Raw genomic sequence first — 21123 nt, 5'->3', positions numbered from 1 at the left:
TTTAAGGAAACTATAAAATTACCCAGAATGGCAGAAATAATAATCTGAATAAATGAAGAAACTTATTATACTTCTCAAAAAAAAAAGTCTTAAACTTAGCGTATTCTGAATCCACATTCCAACAGGATTTGTAAAGGAATTTGACAGACTGATTCAAAATTTCATGTAGGAGGCCTTAACTATAAGAATATCAGAGACATTTTTGAAAAAGAAGAAAAAAGTGTATTATCAAGGCATATCTAAACAGCATATAGAAATTAAGCTGACTAGGATCAAAATAAGAGTAGCATATCAATCAATCAAAACAAAGAATCAAGAAACAGACTCATTTATATATGTAGATTTTGTAAAAAATAAAGTTGGTGTTTTAAACTGCTAAGGAAATGACACATTATTCAATAAATGGGGTTGGAACAGTTGAGTATTAATTTTTAAAAATGATAAAGTTAAGAGCCTACCTCACAGAGTTCTAAATTAATTCAAGATATAAATCTAAGGCAAATTTTAAGATAATTATGAAAAATATAGCTATAAGCCTGGAATAAGTGATGTTGTCACTTAAAAACAAAATATTAAGGGAGTAATAAATTTGACTACGTCAAAATTAAAGACTTATCTATGCTAAAAGTTTCCATAAAAATTTTTTTAAACCAAACAACAGAAAAGGGAAATACATTTGAAATTTCTATAACAAGCAAAAAGTTAGTATCTAGCATATAAAAATAACTCTTACACATTAATATTTTAATGGTCCACAAAAATGAGGAAAAAATATAAATTGGCAATTCCAAAGGGGAAATCTAAGTAGCCAGTAAGCAAGAGAAGGCATGCAGCCTCACTGGTCAGGGAGGAAATGGGAATTAAAGCAAGCGTGGGATACCATTTTTTAAAAACAGTCTAATGCAGGGAAAATGTTATAATATCAAAAGCTGCTGAGCCTAAAAGGGAAAAGGAACTCTCCGAAGCGGCTAGTAGTAAATTGGTGCAGCCACTTTGGAAAGCAATTTTGTGGCATTTGTTAGATTTTTGAAGCACATCTCCTGCGTCTTGTCACTTCCAGCCCTAGAGAACCACTCCAATAAGTGTGCAAAGAGGCAAGTGTGAGGTATTGCAGCATCAGTTAAAACTGCTTAATTAAAAAAAAGGGAAATAAGCATATTAATCAACAGAAGAATGATAATTATACCAACATATTATAGCCATTCTATCAACTTTTAGTATATTATGGAAAAACGTTACTTGAACATAGAAATGTACAGTATATTATCATTTATGTCTTTTAAAAAATAATACTATGTATCATTTTTGTATAGAGACACTTATTGTATGCAGATATGTAGAAAGGCCTCATAGCATACAGGGTACTCATTGATAATAATGGTTACCTGGAGGGAAGGGCCTGGACATTAAATGTGATCGTGAAGTAAGACTCAGTTTTGTCATAATACTTGCATATTTTACAATGAGAATGCATTTATATATTCATTATTTGTTGTGTAATAAAATAAAACTTTAAAATATTTTGGCCTGTTTAGACTCAGCTGGAATGGGTTTCAGGAGGCATCTTTATCCAGCAGCTTAGATAGTGTGGCAGACAGAATAATGGTCCCCCAAAATGTGCATGTCCTAATCCTCGGAACATGTGAATATGTTACCTTACATTGAAATGGGGACTTTACAGATGTGTTAATTTAAGGATCTTGAGTTGTGAGATTACCCTGGAATATCTGGGTGGGTACAATGTAGTCACAGGGTCCTTATAAGAGGGAGGCAGGAGGGCCAATCAAAAGCCTATGTGACATAGCATAGGGAGATCAGCTCGGTGATTTGTGACCACCTAGAGGGGTGGGATAGGGAGGGTGGGAGGGAGGCTCAAGACGGAGGAGAAATGGGGATATATGTATACGTATAGCTGATTCACTTTGTTATACAGCAGAAACTAACACACCATTGTAAAGCAATTATACTCCAATAAAGATGTTTAAAAAATAAATCCATAAATAAAAACTCTCAAATTTATATACTTGGGGGAAAAAAAGCCTATGTGACAATGGAAGTAGAGAGAGAGATGGGATGCTACACTGGCTGCTGGCTTTGAAGATGGAGGAAGGGGCCAGGAGCCAAGGAATGCAGGTGGCCTCTGGAAGCTGGAAAACGAAAGGAACCAGATTCTCCCCTAGCATGTCCAGGAGGAATGCAGCCCTGATGATCCATTTAGATCTTCTAACTTCCAGAATTGTAATATAATAAATTTGTCTTTGTATAAACCTCTGAGTTTGTGGCAATTTGTTACAACAGCAATAGGAAACCAACACAACTAGTTATGATAATAATTTATGAGTCAGTAAATAAATAACCAGACATCAAAAAAATAAGGGAGGCTGCCATAATTATTAAGTAGCTTCTACTCTACCTCATACAAAAAAAGGTGTTAATTTCAGGTGTTTAATAAAAGTTCCCAAATACAGAGATAGTATATCAAAATACAGATAAAAGAGGGAATATAAATTACTAACACCAGCAATTATTTTCATTAAAAATGCTATATATCACTTTTTTATTCCTGTCAAGGAAATTTTTAGTGATGTTACCTTGCTTCTGGTCAAGTTGCGAAGATATTTTTTAGTACTGTCTATGAATAAGTTCTCCTCAGTTCCAACAAATACATATATTACTTACCAGCTTGTTCAACTTTTTATCAGATACTGGTCTTACCTGAGATACAAGGCAAAGATTTTGTAGCTCTTCCACAGGCAGAAACCAGACTTCTAGACAGGCTAGGAACACGCAAGGCTACAGAATGCATCTATATGGCAGGGGGAAATTTTCTCAGCAAGCTTTGCAGGTCACTGTCAGCTGCTTTATCTTCTTAAATAACAGCAGAAAATATAAGTATATATATATATATTTTTTTAAACGTCCTTATTGGAGTATAATTGCTTTACAATGGTGTGTTAGTTTCTGCTTTACAACAAAATGAATCAGTTATATATATACATATATCCCCATATCTCTTCCCTCTTGTGTCTCCCTCCCTCCCACCCTCCCTATCCCACCCCTCCAGGCAGTCACAAAGCACTGAGCTGATCTCCCTGTGCTATGCGGCTGCTTCCAACTAGCTATCTTAGAGTAGCTTAAGGTTCACATCAAAATTGAGAGGAAGGTACAGAGATTTCCCGTACATTCCCTGTCTCCACACAGGCACAACCTCCCTCATTATCAGCATCCCCCATCACAAACCAGTGAATATAACAAAGAAGAAACAGACTCACAGATATAGAAAACAAATTAGTGGTTACCAGTGGGGAGAGGAAAGGGGGAGTCACAAGATAAGGATAGGGGATTAAGAGGTACAAACTAGTATGTATAAAATAAATAAGCTACAAGGATGTATTGTACAACACAGGGTATACAGCCAGTATTTTGTAGTAACTATAAATGGAATGTAACCTTTTAAAATTGTGAATCACTATGCTGTACACCTGTAATTCATGTATCAATAATATTGTACATCAACTACCCTTCAATTTTAAAAAATGAAAAAAAAATCCCTCACCAGAGGAGTACATTTGTTACAACTGATAAACCTACATTGACACGCCATTATCTCCCAAAGTCCACAGGTTACATTAGGGTTCACTCATGGTGTTGTATATTCTAAGGGTTTTGACAAATGTAGAATGTCATGTACCCATCATTATAGTATTATACATATAGTGTTTTCACTCCCTTAAAAATCCTCTAAGCTTTGCTTACTCATTCCTCCTTCCCCTCAAGTCCCTGGCAACCACTGATCTTTTTACTGTCTCCATAGTTTTGCCAAGTATAATTTATTTTAAAAAGATTAACAAAGAGTATTTTTAAAATCCTGTTTGATTTTCCTTCTGTTAAAATCAGACTGATCAAACAAATTCACCAGTTGCATTTTTCCACTGACAGTATTTTTCCATATTGTTGTCTCCTGATTTATTTTTCATTGTCAAAAAGCACTTAAAATATCAATGACCCACTCCAGAACAAGTTCATGGATGAAAGCCCTGATTGGCTACTAATGTATCCGGTTTATAGTCTGACTTTTTTTTTCTTCTTTAAAGCACTATCTCCAAGTCCAAGGGTTTCAAAAAGACTACTTTTTATAGAATACTTTGGAAAGTCTAGAGTGGGAGATGCTATCTGGGGGAGAGGAGAGAAGAGGTTTAAGATAAACTTTTCCATTGATGGGATTAGTCTATTATCTTGAAATTGAAACATAAGACAAATTGCCCTCCTTTCCACTTCTGCTATTAATGTCATTTTTCAATTTATATTATTATGGTTCTTGAGAAAACTGTTCTGCTGCTAGTCTCTCAGGCAGAAATTGCACCAAGCCCAGAGAGAAAGGGGGCAGGTTATGAGAATGATAGAACACAGAGTGGCAGTCTCTGTAAACCAAACACTGAGGAAGACTTTTTTTTAAATTTCAACAGGTCATATATTATTTTATATTTTCAAGACAATTCAATTTAATCATTTATTGAGCTCCCTCAAGTAGATGTGGTTTTGTTCTCTTTCAATAGCCTCCGCGTAAGCAGATCAGGAAGACGGAATTTGAAATCAAGAGAATCGGATTTTGAATTACATCTCTGCCAGGTCCTAGCTGCTGCCCTAGGGTAGGTTTCATACCATGGTTTAAGATTTTGTTTCCTCATCTGTTAAATGGCAATGGGAAGAACTCCTTCACTTGGCTATATCATGTGTATCATGTGAGATAGAAGCCTCTTTGCACTATGTCGGCACATACTAAGGACTCAATACACAACAAATGTTATTATTCGATTTGTATTTTTGAAGTCACTATGATGATCAGGAAAATTTATTGCTGTGACTAATAAAATCCATCCGCTCCTTTTAAGCCAATTTCTTCTTGCTTAAATCTCTGCAGTCCTATACTGAACACACAACATTACACCTACTTAATTATGCTAATTGGGCAAGAAGTAATTTAATCCATAAGACCAGTCAAATCCACTTATTGATGGAACTGACTGAAACAAACAGCTATGTTGGATTAGATAATAAACCTGAAGAAGATATCTTTTATATATCACATTTCTCCAGTCATGGAATACTCCAACTGAATCTCTATCAAGACCACAGATTGATAAGCTGACATTAAATTCTGTTACTTGAGCTACCCTCTGCTCACTGAGACATTTATCCTCAAAAAAGAGAATAAACCAAAAGAGGCAGTATGGTAAAAGGCTCCAGGTTAAAGTGTGGGTCTGTGAATAATTAGTCTCATTTATTCATTTAATCAATAAGTATATTTTGAACACCTACTAGTCAGGCATAATTCTAGCTGCTGGAAATAGAGCAGAGAATGAAACAAAGCCCTTTCCCTTACACACATTGGAGACAAGCTATAAACAGATAAATGTATAGGTCATATTCTAATATGTACTACTCTCAAAAGTAATGCAAGACAGGGTTGATAAGGGGTGCCAGCTTGGTTGTGGGAGTTGGGAGGGTCAGAGACAGCCTTTCTGAAAAGATGATAATTGAGCAGAGGTGCGAAGGAGTGTGCCATGCACGTATCTAGGGGTAAATGTTCCTGGCTAGGATTCTTGTACTAACCACAAACATTGTATTTAGTGGCTAAATGGCAGTGACTTGACCTCAACTAAAAATCTTCTAGAAAAAGTAAAACAACATTCTGAATTTGTATAATTCATGACTTAAAAAATAATATTTCCATTTTTACAATTCAGTGACAGAACGAAGCCAGCAAGAATGGAATCTTAGAATGTGTATAATTTTCCAGTACTTCATGGTAAAAACAGTCTGCATGGGAGAGTGCAAATAATCAACTGCAGAGTAATGCCCAATGAGCTGTTTTATTGTGGACTGGAGGCGATTCCAAACTGGAAAACAGGAAAATGCTTCACCATAGTATGTGGATAGACGGTAAAGTACAATGGTGACAGGGCACTTTGTGTCAACCTTAAGGGGTGACATTGTTCCATCGGAGAAAAATTTTCAGGCCAACCAAAAGACAAAAATCTTAAGTAGTCTCAGCAGCTTTAGATAGGAGCTGCAATTGTTCTTCAACAAGTGAACCTAAGACACGTTCAATGAGAAAAGGCACAGTTGCACAAACAGCAGCTTGTTCTAAAAAGGCAATAATACAAAAATGCCCTTTCTCAATTCCCAAGCAAACACACAAGTTTATGCTATTTTGCATATGTCTTGGTCACACACTTGATAGGCATTCAGTTCTCAATGCTATAAGATGCTGTGTGATATGAAACATTGTATTTAAGGTAGAAGAAACAATTTAGGCTTAATCACCAGGCAGTTTTATGATAGGAAGTCTTGTGTTTTTTTTATTTTTGACATCTTTATTGGAGTATTATTGCTTTACAATGGTGTGTTAGTTTCTGCTTTATAACAAAGTGAATCAGCTATACATATACATATATCCCCATATCTCCTCCCTCTTGCATCTCCCTCCCACCCTCCCTATCCCACCCCTCTAGGTGGTCACAAAGCACTGAGCTGATCTCCTCTAGGTGGTCACAAAGCACTGAGCTGATCTCCCTGTGCTATGCGGCTGCTTCCCACTAGCTATCTATTTTACATTTGGTAGTGTATATATGTCCATGCCACTCTCTCACTTCGTCCCAGCTTCCTCCTCCACATGTCCTCTAGTCCATTTTGAGTCATAAAAACCCTGTCTTAATATTCTCTGCCATCATTTGGCTTGAGAAGACCTCTGTGTCAGTTTTGCCTCGGGCTTTGATCTCATATCTTTATGGGTTGTATTTTCAAAGTAATGCAGGTGGCTGCCAATCTATCTGACACATGCTGATCAAGAACTACACCTCAAGCAATCTGTTAATGCAAAATTTAATAATAGGACTGCAAAACTTGCATATGTTCATACTAGAGAAGTTTTGCTTGTCTGATTCTGTGTCTACTTTCCAGGACTAATCAAATGTCTTGCCACATCTCCTTAGTTTCTTCCTATTCAGTACCACAGACTCCTGGGCTTCTTGGGAATGTTGTCTGAATCCATTGACTAGAGGAGTCATGAAACACATGTCAGATGTTTCATGTTTGCTGTGGATTATCAGTGGTTGAAGGTGGTGTCATATTGCATAAGGCAGAAGCTATGAGGCCATTTATACATGAAAATCACATGTTAAATTTAAAGAGCAGCACCCAGGATGAGCCAGGCCCTGTGCTAGGTAAAGAACAAAGTAAGAAAAAAAAAAAAACTAATCATAGGTTGATTGTGTTGATTTAAACAGTTTAATAGATTCTAGCTTGTCAGTAATATTCTAAATATAAGTTTAGATAATTTTTTTTTTTTTTTTTTTTTTTTTTTTTATGGTACGCGGGCCTCTCACTGTTGTGGCCTCTCCCGTTGCGGAGCACAGGCTCCGGACGCGCAGGCTCAGCGGCCATGGCTCACGGGCCTAGCCGCTCTGCAGCATGTGGGATCTTCCCGGACCAGGGCACGAACCCGTATCCCCTGTATTGGCAGGCGGACTCTCAACCACTGCGCCGCCAAGAATCCCTAGATAATTGTATTTTTAAAATACTAGATTGTATTATAGCTTAGAATATAATAAGGATACCGAATTGAAGATGAAGAAAAAGATCAACAGAATAAGGACCAAGCTAACATAGTGTGAAGGTGTGAATTACCAATTTCAGATTGTATCTCTCTATCAAATTTCACAGCCATATTACATTAAATGATGGAGAAAAGTTATCACTAAGGCAATCTGCAATCAAATGCAATTTACTGCAGACATAAACATTGTGTTTGAAATTGCAGAGTTTCTATAAATTGTTCTAGCATTGCAAAGCCCTGAAATGGATGGGAAAATGGAGAAAGATGGGGGCACAGGACATTTCATCAATTATTGACAACTTGAAGGACTTGAGAGAACCAAATAAATTAGTGCTTTTAAAACACTAAGATTTCCCTTAAAACTTAGAGAACCTGAGCTTCTGAAACAAACAAGATGGGGCATGTTTGAGTGATCAATTACAGGACACCTCAGATTGCTAAAGTCAAGATATCACTATGCCTGGGGAATTAACTGACAATTAAGGCTTGTCTGGTCAATCTATTTAAACATGGATTTTTTTTTTAATTCATTGAGGATCTTGGTATTGTGAAAATCTTTAAATAAAGTCTAGTGTGGTTAAGTCCTACAGGATAGAATCATAAGCAAATGTAGAACTTGAGAAAACAATTCTACACCAGCATTTTGCTTTCTGGCAAAGAAGGAAAAGTGAATTTTAAAAATACAAACATATACACACATCGCACCATTCTTTATGTTTCTTTATACCATCCGTTGTCTTAAATCATCTTTTTAATTTAATTAATGCTAGCCCATATTAAAAGTGACTTCACAACCCTAGAAGATTAGGGTCATACCAAATTAGTAGTGCTGAATCTACAGCATCTCAGTTAATCCTCACAATAACCCTGTAAGACATCACCATACCACTCCTGTCAGATGGGTTATTCAGTGAAACTATACTTGACTTCAACAGCATGATTACTAACGAGTGTGGCAAGGCACATTAGACCGAGCAGATGGCCTGTTGTAACCAGCAAGGAGCTCCTACTAGATCATGGCATAGCTCTTACTTTTACAGTTTACAACTGGTGAGGATGGCATGTTTCAGCAGTTAATTATTTTCTTGGCTTCCTCTGGAAATGTATAATTTAAGCACTAATGTTCAAACCATTAAATTTAGACCAGGGAAAATCCAGCAATGGGAACAACAGAACCTAAGTTCAATGAAGGCAAGGATTCACTGATATTTTCCAAATGCCTAGGACAGTACCCAATGCATACACAGTAGGTACACAATAAATATTTGTTCAATAAAAGGGCTTATGGATTCAAATATATTGTTGGAATGTAAGGTTTTGTGTTGTATGTGCACATGTTTCAGGCAGGGGTCCATACCTTTCATGAGATTCTCAAAAGGGTCTGTGAAATGAATTATGACCCACTGCTGAAAGAAAGGGATGTATGTGTTGAGCAGCAAGTGGGACTAGATGACCTCTAAGGACTTTTCGACTCTAACATTTGACCTCAAAATACATATATCTTTTAAAATGTTAATATGCCTACACCTCAACTGCATCAGTCTTTAAAGCCCAACTTCTACCCATGAGATTGAAGTTTCTCTTCTTATAAAGGAGTTATAAATTGTATTGAACCAGAGGGGGGCCTGATGGAATTCCAGAAACCTATGATATAGGGGACCTCCAGCTGTGCTATTATAGGAAGTCCTGCCCTTCTGTCTTGTTTCCCATCAAGATCAGGCCACCAGAACAGCCTCAGCCACAATCCACATGTTGTGAATTTCCAGGAGTGTGAGTAGATTTAATTTATGGCAACTGCATTTTCTAGACTATTGTTTCATATAACTAATTACACTACTATGTATACTTTCTAAGCAACTAATTAATGCCTAGAGTCCATAAATATTTTTCTGACTTGTGTTTATATAAAAAGCCTCATATTGTCATAAAAATAACAAATCCTCTTTACTTAAAAGAAGAACGGATTTGTGGTGATCATAAATTCTAAACTGGAAATTTGGGACACGAAGTCAATAATTTTGATTTGCAAATGTATTATTCTAAAGCCCTATAAACTCTAAAGGTGAAACCATCTTAAATTATACCTTTAGTATTTAGGTGTGTGTCTTATGGTTCACAGGTAAAGAGGAGAAATTACAGATTTTACATACACATAGCCTAAAATTATCATTGTGTGCCTGACTCTGATTCCAATCTTCTGTAAAGGCTAAGAAAAGAGGAAACAGCAGGAAGTCAAGAAATTGAAATTTCTCTGAAGTGTGAATTGAAGAAAGCCAGAGCAATGAGAAGGACAGGAAGGAGGTCTGGGACATGGGAGACAGTTTCCCTAGATGAGCAAGGACTTCTTTGAATCCTCTTGCTCTAAGTTCAGTTCCTCCCTCATGACTTGCCCCGATGGCCACTGTCTCCTGGTTGATTCCTTTCCCTCCTTCTGCATCTTCCCCTCTTTGTTCTTAAGGAAATTCTTCTAACGTCATGTAAGGATCTCTATTCACAGTGCAAGCTTGGCACATGCTGTTCAACTAAACAAATTTTATACCGTTTAATCCTATTATGCAGTCCTAAGCTAAAGTGATTACAAAGCTTGTATTATTCCCAGTGTGAGAGGAGTGTTATCCTTGAACCCGGAGCTGCATAAAAGGAAATCACGTGAAACTATTATGTCTCTGTGAGTGCCTCATTATCTCAGCCAAGAAAATGAATGTTTTCTGACTATTCTCTGCTGTTCTCCAGCGTGAAGTCTGTGTCTCATGTTTACTGACACTTTTATAGTTGACCTTCAAGCTAGTTGACAGATTTCAACAGTGATGTTTAACAATGAGAAATAAATCACTCTTCATACCAACACTGTGCTATTGACGGTTCCCGCTCTTCACTTTCTTAGCTCTATTATTTATTATCATCTCCTAATATAAATAAAGAACTAAAAGTGGATTCATGAAACGTTGGCCTGTGAATGCTATTAGGAAAAGTGTAGCTTACTCAATATTATTGAAAAATAGAGCAAAACACTAAAGAAAATGCTTTTCTAAAATAATAAGGTTTAAAGCAGATGCTTTTGAGTCTGTATTTTGTATTTACAAATCCTGGCAGGTATGGACCAATGTTTATCTATAGAGACTTTTCTATGGCAATAGATTTTGTCATTTTTCAGAAAGCACAAATATACGGAACAGGTTAAATTTCACTTCTCTTGTTATAATATCCAAGTTTTTCCTATTTCATATGTTTATATGTATTATACTGAATATACATGTGTGTATCATTCTTAACTGCATATTTATATCTAGTTACATATATCAACTTTACACACACGTTTTAGGGTATTTGTTATTTTAGAACACTTACAGAAATGTGAATGCTTAAGACCATTTAAAACTATATTGAAAACTATCAAAATGTTACTTAATATTTGAACTGAAGGAAGTGGTCTTTGAAAAGAGCAAAAAGCTGAGAGCACTTAAATTTCACATTATTTTGTATAAACACTCATGAATTTATGTCCTTTCCTGTGATCAGAATATCCTGCTAATAAACATATTCATATGGAGAATAATGTACTCTAGACTGCACTTATATACTTATAATAATGGGCAATTATATTAAATTAAAATAATGAATTAAAACATTTGATAAAAGCACAGACCATGGCCTCTGTGTATTTTGCCAGAAGGAAGCAGACAGCTGACGAAAGAATCTGATTTGAAAATTCATCTAAAATGGTCTAAATGTTGAAAAGAAGGTGGAATGTGAGAGACTTGAATGTCATGAAAGAAATTTAAAACTAGCTAGGGATACCATAGGTTTTAGCTATACAGTTTCAGGAAAAAAAAAAAAAATTCAGTCAGTTGTGTGTGTGTTTTGTCTACCCAATGCCAGAGATGATTTATACGAAAGCACTTTAAAAAAGTGTATGCCTGTGACTAAACAGAACTTGTCTAATTGTAAACATTTTTAGACCTTGGAACAGGTTACTAAGATAAAAAGAGTGGAATTTCCTTCCCTGGATACTGTTAATGCAGAATCAAGAGTTGTCTGGACCCCTTTCTACACAGAGGGTATTATTCTACACAACTTTTGAGGTTCCTTTTCATCTTGCCATTTTATAAAATTTTCTAAGGCGACAGGATTAATATTGACATTCTGCAAGCTCTCTTGGACTTTTATTTCCATTTTCTTTAACAAGGGGGAATCCCATCTAAGAAGTAAATGATGGCTTCCGGCTTTAGTACTTCAAGATTTTCTCCTATCTCTTTACTGTTGATTGTAAAATATACAGCAATGCCTCATAGAAGAAAGCCGTGAGCTTTCTATGGTATTCCTGGAACAAACGGGTCTTGCGTGCTGTCCTTGGTACTCCTTGACTGTTGCCCACGTTTTGAATCGTGATTCATTGGAGCATCACATCGATAACCCTCATAAATTCAGTATGACTGATGGACAACCATGTAACCCAAATGTGCATGGGGTCCCTAACCATGATGAGGTGAAGCCCAGCCATTATGCCCTCTACAGAGACATGATCTGTGGATGTGGTCTCACTAGCTTCATTAACATAAAGCAATTTCACACATTGACCATCATTTCAATTTGTGTGAGAAAAATTTGGAGAATAATGACCTGGGTGGCTATGCGTTTGCTCAGTTCCCTTAGACCACAATTACAGTATAATTTATTGTCCAATTTAGGACCCTTTTGAAAGTAAAGCAAAGGATGGGGGAATCATTAGTATAACCCTGGGACCACACATATGTAGATGGGGACTACCCCAGGAAGATGGGAAAATGTGGCTGCCCTGCTTTGACCCGAGCCATGCTGCAATAACAGACAAGAAAGACTACCGTGCTTGTGCAGGCACAATATTAAAGAAGTTTATCACTCGTAGTTATTTACTGACAAGGAAAGCTTCAAAGTGGGAAGACACAGAACAAGCATCCATCACTTCCGTTATGCTTTATAACCCTTGCACTATTTTTACAAAATATAACACATATTCCTAAAATTTAACTTCAACGATGTCTACCTTTTCTACAATTAAGGCGTTTGCTTTTATTTTAAGGGCTTTGATTTAGGAATCAAAACATCTTGCCTAATAAACCGCCTCAAACATAGCAGCATAAAACAGAAACAATCACTTCTTGTCTCTTCCAGTTCTGGTAGTTGACTGGACCGAGCTAAGTAGTTCTTACTCCATGGACTTTCTTGAAGTTGCAGTCAGATGGTGTCTGGTCCTAGTGTCATCTCAAAGGCTTCCCCCACTTACATGACAGGTAGTCATTGCTGACTGTCAGCCAGAACTTCAGCTGGGCTTGTCAGCCAGAACCCCTCACACAGGCCTCTGCATGTGGCCTGGGTATCCTCTTAGTGTGAACTCTGGGTTCCAAAATTAAGTGACCCAAGATAAAGAGCTAGGAGAACGCTGTCTCTCCTTTTATGGCCCCGTCTTGGAAGTCACATAGCATCATACTGACACCAGATGATAAGCACAAGGATTCACCCAGTCTCAAGGGGAAGATAGACAGACACCACCTCCTGATGGGGAACAACAAGGTCATATGTGTAGTAAGAGCATATGAGTAGAGAGGAGCTTCAAGATGGCAGATGAGTAAGACATGGATATCACCTTCCTCCCGACAAATACATCAGAAATACATCTACACGGGGAACAACTCCTACAGAACACCTACTGAACGCTGGCAGAAGACCTCAGACCTCCCAAAAGGCAAGAAACTCCCTACGTACCTGGGTAGGGCAAAAGAAAAAAGAATAAACAGAGACAAAAGAATAGGGACGGGACCTGCACCAGTGGGAGGGAGCTGGGAAGGAGGAAAAGTTTCCACACACTAGGAAACCCCTTCATGGGCAGAGACTGCGGGTGGCGGAGGGGGGGAGCTTCGGAGCTGCGGAGGAGAGCACAGCAACAGGGGTGCGGAGGGCAAAGCGGCGAGATTCCCGCACTGACTCACCAGCCCGAGAGGCTTGTCTGCTCACCCGCCGGGGCGGGCGGGGCTGGGAGCTGAGGCTTGGGCTTCGGTCGGAGCGCAGGGAGAGGACTAGGGTTGGCGGCGTGAACACAGCCTGCAGGGCGTTAGTGCACCACGGCTAGCCGGGAGGGAGTCCAGGGAAAAGTCTGGGCCTGCCGAAGAGGCAAGAGACTTTTTCTTCCGTCTTTGTTTCCTGGTGCTCGAGGAGAGGGGATTAAGAGCGCTGCTTAAAGGAGCTACAGAGACGGGCCTGAGCCGCGGCTATCAGCACGGACCCCAGAGACGGGCATGAGACGCTAAGGCCGCAGCTGCCGCCACCAAGAAGCCTGTGAGCGAGCACAGGTCACACTCCACACCTCTCCTCCCGGGAGCCTGTGCAGCCCGCCACTGCCAGGGTCCCGGGATCCAGGGACAACTTACCCGGGAGCACTCACAGCGCGCCTCAGGCTGGTGCAACGTCATGCCGGCCTCTGCCGCCGCAGGCCCGCCCCGCCCTCCGTGCCCCTCCCTCCCCACGGCCTGAGTGAGCCAGAGCTCCTGAATAAGCGGCTCCTTTAACCCCATCCTGTCTGAGCGAAGAACTGACGCCCTCCAGCGACCTACACGCAGAGGCAGGGCCAAATCCAAAGCTGAACCACAGGAGCTGTGAGAACAAAGAAGAGAAAGGGAAATCTCTCCCAGCAACCTCAGGAGCAGCGGATTAAATCTCCACAATCAACTTGGTGTACCCTGCAGCTGTGGAATACATGAATAGACAACGAATCATACCAAAATTGAGGCGGTGGGCTTTGGGAGCAATGATATATATATATATATACTTTTCCTTTTCCTCTTTTTGTGAGTGTGTATGTTTATGCTTCTGTGTGTGATTTTGTCTGTATAGCTTTGCTTTTACCATTTGTTCTAGGGTTCTGTCTGTCCGTTTTTTTGTTTTTTTGGGGTTATTTTAGTATAGTTTTTAGCTCTTATCATTGGTGGATTTGTTCTTTGGTTTGGTTGCTCTCTTCTTTCTTTCTTTTTTTTATTACTTTAAAAAAATTTTAATAATTATCTTTTATTTTAATAACTTTATTTTATATTATTTTATTTTAACTTCTTTCTTTCGTTCCTTTATTCTCCCTTTTATTCTGAGCCGTGTGGATGACAGGCTCTTGGTGCTCCAGCCAGGTGCCAGGGCTGTGCCTCTGAGGTGGGAGAGCCAAGTTCAGGACATTGGTCCACCAGTAATATCCCAGCTCCATGTAATATCCCATGTAATATCAGCTCCATGTAATATCAGATGGCGAAAATCCCCCAGAGATCTCCATCAATGCCAAGACCCAGCTCCACTCAATGACCAGCAGTGACAGTGCTGGACACCCTATGCCAAACAACTAGCAAGACAGGAACACAGCCCCACCCATTAGCAGAGAGGCTTCCTAAAATCATAATAAGGTCACAGACACCCCAAAACACACCACCAGACGTGGACCTGCCCATAAAAAAGACAACATCCAGCCTCATCCACCAGAATACAGGCACTACTACCCTCCACCAGGAAGCCTACACAACCCACTGAACCAAACTTAGCCACTGGGGGCAGACAACAAAAAGAACCGGAACTATGAACCTGCAGCCTGCAAAAAGGAGACCACAAACACAGTAAGTTAAGCAAAATGAGAAGACAGAGAAACGCACAGCAGATGAAGGAGCAAGATAAAAACCCACCAGACCTACCAAATGAAGAGGAAATAGGCAGTCTACCTGAAAAATAATTCAGATTAATGATAGCAAAGATGATCCAAAATCTTATAAATAGAATGGAGAAAACACAAGAAACGTTTAACAAGCAACTAGAAAAACTAAAGAGCAAACAAACAATCATGAACAACACAAACATGAAATTAAAAATTCTCTAGAATGGATCAATAGCAGAATAACTGAGGCAGAACAGATAAGTGACCTGGAAGATAAAATAGTGGAAATACCTACAGCAGAGCAGCATAAAGAAAAAAGAATGAAAAGAATTGAGGACAGTCTCAGAGACTCTGGGACAACATTAAACGCACCAACATTAAAATATAGGGGTCCCAGAAGAAGAAGAGAAAAAGAAAAGGACTGAGAAAATATTTGAAAAGATTATAGATGAAAACTTCCCTAATATGGGAAAGGAAATAGTCAATCAAGTCCAGGAAGCACCGAGAGTCCCATACAGGATAAATCCAAGGAAAAACACACCAAGACACATATTAATCAAACTATCAAAAATTAAATAGACAGAAAAAATATTAAAAGCAACAAGGGAAAAATAACACACAAGGGAATCCCCATAAGGTTAACAGTGGATCTTTCAGCAGAAACTCTGCAAGCCAGAGGGAGTGGCAGGACATATTTAAAGTGCTGAAATGGAAAAACCTACAACCAAGATTACTCTACCCAGCAAGGATCTCATTCAGATTCGAGGGAGAAATTAAAACCTTTACAGACAAGCAAAAGCTAAGAGAATTCAGAATCACCAAACCAGCTTTACAACAAATCCTAAAGGAACTTCTCTAGGCAGGAAACACAAGAGAAGGAAAAGACCTACAATAACAAACCCAAAACAATTAAGAAAATGGGAATAGGAACATACATATCAATAATTACCTTAAATGTAAATGGATTAAATGCTCCAACCAAAAGACATAGACTGGCTGAATGGATACAAAAATAAGACCCATATATATGCTGTCTACAAGATACTCACTTCAGACCTAGGGACACATACAGACTGAAAGTGAGAGGATGGAAAAAGATATTCCATGCAAATGGAAATCAAAAATACCTGGAGTAGCAATTCTCATATCAGACAAAATAGACTTTACAACAAAGAATATTACAAGAGACAAAGAAGGACACTACATAATGATCAAGGGATCAATCCAAGAAGAAGATATAACAACTGTAAATATTTATGCACCCAACATAGGACCACCTCAATACATAAGGCAAATACTAACAGCCATAAAAGGGGAAATCAACAGTAACAGAATCATAGTAGGGGACATTAACACCCCACTTTCACCAATGGACAAATCATCCAAAATGACAATAAATAATGAAACACAAGCTTTACATGATACATTAAACAAGATGGACTTAATTGATATTTATAGGACATTCCATCCAAAAACAACAGAATACACTTTCTTCTCCAGTGCTCATGGAACATTCTCCAGGATAGATCATATCTTGGGTTACAAATCAAGCCTTGGTAAATTTAAGAAAATTGAAATCATATCAAGTATCTTTCCTGACCACAACGCTCTGAGACTAAATATCAATTACAGGAAAAGATCTGTAAAAAATACAAACACATGGAGGCTAAGCCATACACTACTTAATAACCAAGAGATCACTGAAGAAATCAAAGAGGAAATCAAAAAATAGCTAGAAACAAATGAGAATGAAAACACGACAACCCAAAACCTATGGGATGCAGCAGGAAAAGTTCTAAGAGGGAAGTTTATAGCAATACAATCATACCCTAAGAAACAAGAAACATCTCAAATAAAGAACCTAACCTTACACCTAAAGCAATTAGAGAAAGAAGAATAAAAAAAACCCCAAAGTTAGCAGAAGGAAAGAAATCATAAGAATCACATCACAAATAAATGAAATAGAAACAAAGAAAACAATAGCAAAGATCAATAAAACCAAAAGCTGGTTCTTTGAGAAGATAAACAAAATTGATAAACCACTAGCCAGACTTATCAAGAAAAAAAGAGAGGGCTTCCCCGGTGGCGCAGTGGTTGAGAGTCCGCCTGCCGATGCAGGGGACACGGGTTCGTGCCCCAGTCCGGGAAGATCCCACATGCCACGGAGCAGCTGGGCCCGTGAGCCATGGCCGCTGAGCCTGCGTGTCCAGAGCCTGTGCTCCGCAACGGGAGAGGCCACAACAGTGAGAGGCCCGCGTATAGAAAAAAAAAAAAGAAAGAAAAAAAGGGAGAAGACTCAAATCAATAGAATTAGATATGAAAAAGGAGAAGTAACAACTGACACTGCAGAAATACAAAGGATCATGAGAGATTACTACAAGCAACTCTATGCCAATAAAATGGCCAACCTGGAAGAAATAGAAAAATTCTTAGAAATGCAGAACCTTCCAAGACTGAACCAGGAGGAAATAGAAAATATGAACAAACCAATCACAAGCACTGAAATTGAAACTCTGATTAAAAACCTTCCAACAAACAAAAGCCCAGGACCAGATGGCTTCACAGGCGAATTCTATCAAACATTTACAGAAGAGCTAACATCTATCCTTCTCAAAATCTTCCAAAATATAGCAGAGAGAGGAACACTCCCAAACTTGTTTAATGAGGCCACCATCATCCTGATACCAAAACCAGACAAAGATGTCACAAAGAAAGAAAACTACAGGCCAATATCACTGATGAACATAGATGCAAAAATCCTCAACCAGCTACTAGCAAACAGAATCCAACAGCACATTAAAAGGATCATACACCATGATCAAGTGGGGTTTTTCCCAGGAATGCAAGGATTCTTCAATATATGCAAAACAATCAATGTGATACACCATATTAACAAACTGAAGGAGAAAAACCATGTGATCATCTCGATAGATGCAGAGAAAGCTTTTGACAAAATTCACTACCCATTTGATAAAAACCTCCAGAAGCAGGCATAGATGGAACTTACCTCAACATAATAAAGGCCATATATGACAAACCCACAGCCAACATCGTCCTCAATGGTGAAAAACTGAAACCATTTCCACTATATCAGGAACAAGACAAGGTTGCCCAATCTCACCACTGTTATTCAACATAGTTTTGGAAGTCTTAGCCACAGCAATCAGAGAAGAACAAGAAATAAAAGGAATCCAAATCGGAAAAGAAGTAAAGCTGTCATTGTTTGCAGATGACATGATATTATACATAAAGAATCCTAAAGATGTTTCCAGAAAATTACTAGAGCTAATCAACGAATTTGGTAAAGTAGCAGAATACAAAATTAATGCACAGAAATCTCTTCCATTCCTATACCCTAATGATGAAAAGTCTGAAAGTGAAATTAAGGAAACACTCCAATTTACCATTGCATCAAAAAGAATGAAATACCTAGGAATAAACCTACTGAAGGAGGCAAAAGACCTGTATGCAGAAAATTATAAGACACTGATGAAAGCAATTAAAGATGATAGAAATAGATGGAGAGATATACCATGTTCTTGGATTGGAAGAATCAACACTGTGAAAATGACTATACTACCCAAAGCAGTCTACAGATTCAATGCAATCCCTATCAAATTACCAATGGCATTTTTCACATAAGTAGAACAAAAAATTTCACAATTTGTATGGAAACACAAAAGACCCCAAATAGCCAAAGCAATCTTGGGAAAGCAAAACGGAGCTGGAGGAATCAGGCTCCCAGACTTCAGACTATCCTACAAAGCTACAGTAATGAAGACAGTATGATACTTGCACAGAAACAGAAATATAGATTAATGGAACAGGATAGAAAGCCCAGAGATAAACCCACGCACATATGGTCACCTTATCTTTGATAAAGTAGGCTAGAATATACAATGGAGAAAAAATAGCCTCTTCAATAAGTGGTGCTGGGAAAACTGGACAGCTACATGTAAAAGAATGAAATTAGAACACTCCCTAACACTATACAGAAAAAGAAACTCAAAATGGATTAAAGATCTAAATGTAAGCCTAGACACTATCAAACTCTTAGAGGAAAACATAGGCAGAACACTCTATGACATAAATCACAGCAAGATCCTTTTTGACCCACATCCTAGAGAAATGGAAATAAAAACAAAAATAAACATATGGGACCTAATGAAACTTAAAAGCTTTTGCACAGCAAAGGAAACCATAAATAAAATGAAAGGACCTACAGAATGGGAGAAGATATTTGCAAACGATACAACAGACAAGGGATTAATCTCCAAAATATATAAACAGATCATACAGCTCAATAACAAAAAAAAAAACCAATAAAAAAATGGGCAGAAGATCTAAATAGACACTTCTCCAAAGAAGACATACACATGGCCAAAGGCACATGAAAAGATGCCCAAGATCACTAATTATTAGAGAAATGCAAATCAAAACTACAATGTGATATCATCTCACACTGGTCAGAATGACCATCATCAAAAAATCTAGAAACAATAAATGCTGGAGAGGGTGTGGAGAAAAGCGAACCCTCTTGCACTGTTGGTGGGAATGTAAATTGATACAGCCACTATGGAGAACAGTGTGGACGTTCCTTAAAAAACTAAAAATAGAACTACCATACGACCCAGCAATCCCTCTACTGGGCATATACCCTAAGAAAACCATAATTCAAACAGAGTTATGTACCACAATGTTCACTGCAGCTCTATTTACAATAGCCAGGACATGGAAGCAACCTAAGTGTCCATCTACAGGTGAATGGATAAAGAAGATGTGGCACATATATACAATGGAATATTACTCAGCCATAAAAAGAAACGAAATTGAGTTATATGTAGTGAGGTGGATGGACCTAAAATCAGTCATAGAGAGTGAAGTAAGTCAGAAAAGAAAAACAAATACCATGTGCTCACACATATTTATGGAATAGAAAAGAAAAAGGTCATGAAGAACCTAAGGGCAAGATGGGAATAAAGATGCACACCTACTAGAGAATGGATGGACTTGAGGACATAGGGAGGGGGAAGTGTAAGATGGGACAAAGTGAGAAGGTGGCATGGACATACATACACTACCAAATGTAAAACAGATAGCTAATGGGAAGCAGCTGCATAGCACAGGGAGATCAGCTCGGTGCTTTGTGACCACCTAGAGGGATGGGATAGGGAGGGTGGGAGGGAGGGAGACACAAGAGGGAAGAGATATGGGGATAAATGTGTATGTATAACTGATTCACTTTGTTATAAGGCAGAAACTAACACTACCATTTTAAAGCAATTATACTCCAATAAAGATGTTTATATATATATATATATATATACCAAAAAAAATTTTTAAGCAATGTAGTGCTCAAAAAATTTACGCAACATTACATTAGCCCAAACTGTTATCCAAAAAATATGATACTGGAGCTCCACACTCAGCATCCCTGACTGAATTCCAGCTCTCATTTTCTCTCCTATGAACTCCTGGCATCATTTCCTAAGCATTAGCCTTACTTCAGCCTTCTCTCTCTGCAGTCCATTTTTGGCACTGGCTGAGTTTGCCTATATATCTCAAAATGCAAAAAAAAATTCAAGTCAGAAATTGTTTTGAATAAATGCCCTGATAATAAAGTTAAAGTGTTTAGTTTATTGTATAACCAAAACCCAAAATAATGAATAAAGGAGAATGCTTTAATTTCTTTTAAGAGACAGTAAACCCAAATAGAAGTGAAACCTGACTCAGCATGCTTTTTTTTTTCAACATCATTATTGGAGTATAATTGCTTTACAGTGTTGCGTTAGTTTCTGCTGTATAACAAAGTGAATCAGCTATACATATACATATATCCCCATAT

Source organism: Grampus griseus, assembly GCF_964374135.1.
Source record: "Grampus griseus genome assembly, chromosome: 1".
Lineage (NCBI taxonomy): Eukaryota > Metazoa > Chordata > Mammalia > Artiodactyla > Delphinidae > Grampus > Grampus griseus.
This window is presented reverse-complemented; position numbering follows the sequence as displayed.